At 39.7% G+C, this 3776-nt stretch overlaps 1 non-coding gene across 1 annotated transcript; it reads left to right on the forward strand.

The window, feature by feature from the left end:
• Positions 1-1677: 1677 nt before the first annotated feature.
• Trnas-cga (transfer RNA serine (anticodon CGA)) lies at positions 1678-1752 on the forward strand. The gene has a single exon. It is a non-coding gene; the product is annotated as a tRNA-Ser (tRNA).
• Positions 1753-3776: the final 2024 nt, after the last annotated feature.

A 3776-nucleotide genomic window follows, 5' to 3' on the forward strand; every position in this document is an offset into this window, starting at 1 on the left:
GTCTAATAGACATCTATCCAGAATATCAAACAGGATTTCCAAACTGCATCAGGATCCACTGCAAGTGCTATGACAGTTAGGCGGGACGTGAGAAAACTAGGATCTCATGGTCGAGCGGATGCCACACATTACGCCGGTAAATGCTAAACGACGCCTCGTTTTGTGTAATGAGCGCAAACACTGGACGATTGAAGAGTGGAAGAACGTTGTGTAACTACCATTAGATTAAGTGAAGGCAGACCTACGCTTCTAGCATTTGTAGACTTACAGCAAGCTTTTGATAATGTTGACTGGAAAACTCTCTTTCAAATTCTGAAGGTTGGGGAGGTTAAATACAGGGAGAGAATGGCTATTTACAATTTGAACAGAAACCAGATGGCAGTTATAAGAGTCGAGGGACATGAAAGCGAAGCAGTGGGTGGGAAGAGGGTGAGAAAGGGTTGTAGCCTCTCCCCGATGTTATTCAATCTGTATATTTAGCAAGCAGCAAAGGAAACAAAAGAAAAATTGGGAGTAGTAATTAAAATCCATGAAGAAGAAATAAAAACTTTGAGGTTTTCCGATGACTTTGTAATTCTGTCAGAGACAGCAAAGGACCTGGAAGAGCAGTTGAACGGAATTTACAGTGTCTTGAAAGGAGGATATAAGATGAACATCAATAAAACCAAAAGGAGGATAAAGGAAAGCAGACGAATTAAACCAGGTAATGCTGAGGGAATTAGATTAGAAAATGAGACACTTAAAGCAGTAAATGAGTTGTACCATTTGGGGAGCAAAGTAACTGATGATGGTCGAAGTAGAGAGGATACAAAGTGTAGACTTGCAATGGGAAGGAAAGTGTTTCTGAAGAAGAGAAACTTGATTTAAATATCAGGAAGTTTTTTCTGAAAGTATTTGTATGGCGTGTAGCCATGTATGGAAGTGAAACATGGACGATAAGTAGTTTAGGCGAGAAGTGAATAGCAGCTTTCGAAATGTGGTGCTAGAGAAGAATGCTGAAAATTAGATCGGTAGATCACATAACTAACGAGGAGGTACTGAGTAGAATTGGGGAGAAGAGCATTTTGTGGCACAACTTGACTAGAAGAAGGGGTAGGTTGGTAGGACATGTTCTGAGGCATCAAGGGATCACAACTTTAGTACTGGAGGGCAGTGTGGAAGGTACAAATCGTAGAGGAAGACCAACAGATGAATACACTAGACAGATTCAGAAGGATGTAGGTTGCAGTAGGTACTGGGGGATGAAGAAGTTTGCACATGATAGAGTAGCATGCAGAGCTGTATCAAACCAGTCTCTGGACTTAAGACCGCAACAAACAACAACATCGTTTCATAGTATTCATAGTATAAACACGCGTTTCATGTCGAAGTGCTAACGTTGTTCCGAGGAAAAGTGACGAATAGATTGGTAAATGCCTCAAAAAGTAGATTATGACGCCAAAACGAAGTGGTTTTGAGGAACGTATGTTAAATGGTAACAGATTTTCGAATAAAGGGAACATTCAGAATGAGAATTTTACTCTGCAGCGGAGTGTGCGCTGATATGAAACTTCCTGGCAGATTAAAACTGTGTGCCCGACCGAGACTCGAACTCGGGACCTTTGCCTTCTGTAAAGTTTGGAAGGTAGGAGACGAGGTACTGGCAGAAGTAAAGCTGTGAGTACCGGGCGTGAGTCGTGCTTCGGTAGCTCAGTTGGTAGAGCACTAGCCCTCGAAAGGCAAAGGTCCCGAGTTCGAGTCTCGGTCGGGCACACAGTTTTAATCTGCCAGGAAGTTTCAAAGGGAACATTGTGTTCAACATGTGGCATGTGAAGTTACAGACAATGAAATACAGGCAAACGTGTCAGTATCTAGAGAAACGCCCATTAGTGCTTCGAAGATTAAAATAAAACCTTGTGATACACATTTTTCTCAAAGCAAAGTGATGTAAATGGTGGGTTAGGTTATTTTCTGATAGATTTACACATCCTAACAGGGGTGTTAGGTGAATGTGTGTGTTGCAAAATATGTGGAGGGCCAGTTGGATGGATTAGCCAGGAAACTTATCATTAATTGGGCCAGTTGGAAATATACTCACTCGTTTTGGAATTCTGGTAAGTGTAAATATAATTATTTTGAAGTAAATGCTAGGTGGTTTTGTTTATTGAGACCTATTGGCAAAGGACACACTGCAGCAGAAACAATGTGTGCCGTGATAAATATGGCACGTCCACCTTGTAAAATCGACAAGTATGCAGGATTTATTGGAGCTGCTGTGGAATCTGTTGCATTTGAGTCAATGAAGGGTGCCGCAAATGAAGCTGTTGAAATGAATGATGGTATGACTGACATAACAATAGCTTTTGATGGCACTGCCACTTGTCAGAAGTGCGACTACAGTTCTAAGAATTTTGTTGCTACAGTGAGTAGTGTGGATTCTGAAAGGTAATAGATTTCCAGATTTTAACCAAACATTGTTATAAGTGTGTAAATCAGGGAATCAAGATATGTATCTGTAACAGAAATTATGAAGGAACAAACGGTGGTATGGAGGCTTCTGCAGCTATTGAAATGTTTAGTCGATCTGTGAACGAAAGAAGAGTGTGTTATATTACGTTCATCGATGATGGAGACTCAAAAGTATATAACAGTTTATTAGCCGGCCAGCCTTATGGTGAGAAGATTACCACAAAACTCGAATGTATTGGCCATGTCGAGAAGAGGATGGGCACCAGGTTGAGGAAATTGAAACAAAGTTTGCGAGACAAGAATCTAATGGTACATTCATAAGTGGCAGGCTGACAGAGAAAATGATTGTGAGCTACAGCAGTATTATGGGATGTCTATTAGAGATAATACTGAGGATTTGTTGAAAATGGAGCTGGCAGTATGGGCTACCTTCTTCCACAGACAGGTCAACTGATGAAATACCAGTACACCACCTTTGCCTTGCCTTCTGAACCTGATTCATGGTGCAATTACTGCAGTGCCCAGTACTGTAATAGTTCATACAGCCATAAACATCCCAGCAGCAGTCATGGATATCATAAAACCTATTTACGGAGACCTGGCAAATCCTGAATTACTGAAGAAGTGTCTGCATGGTCAGACTCAAAATCCCAATGAGTCGTTCAGTAAACTTATATGGACTCGCTTACCAAAAAATGTTTTGTTGGAATGAAGACACTAAAGTAGGGGTCAGTGACGCTGATATTGCTTTTAATTATGGCAAGACTGGTAGGGTGAAAGTGATACAGCATATAGGAATTAATCCTGGAGCAAACTGCATCAGAGAACTTGAACGGATGGACAAGGTTCGCATTGATAAAGCAGAGTATGTAATACAGTTTGCACTAACGAAAGAAGAAAAGAAGAAAAAGACTTAGAAAAATATCAAGAGGTTGGTATACAGTATGGTGCAGGGTGCTTCTGAGTGATTAAAAATAAAAAACAATTAAGTTTATATTAAGTGAGTTACAGTCTTTTGAAACTTAAAAGCCGTTCCTGAAAATTTACGTTTCCTGTTGCATTTTTCCCTAAATCTCAGAAACCACCTCAGTAGAGTATTTAAATTTTCAGGGAGTAATGACACACATTTCCTGAATCTACTGAACTAAAAGAAGAACATAATGTTATGTATAATTAAAATTATTTGGGATAACGTACAAAAAAGTAAACAAAATTTTAACCTTGTAATTAAAAAATTGTATTTCCGAAAGCATTAGCAGAAATTCAATTATTGTATTTCAGTTGACTCAGAACATACAGTTTAGTTTCCTGCAAAAGTTTCATGTCAA

The sequence above is a fragment of the Schistocerca nitens genome, chromosome 2, assembly GCF_023898315.1.
Source record: "Schistocerca nitens isolate TAMUIC-IGC-003100 chromosome 2, iqSchNite1.1, whole genome shotgun sequence".
In the NCBI taxonomy this organism is placed as follows: Eukaryota; Metazoa; Arthropoda; class Insecta; order Orthoptera; family Acrididae; genus Schistocerca; species Schistocerca nitens.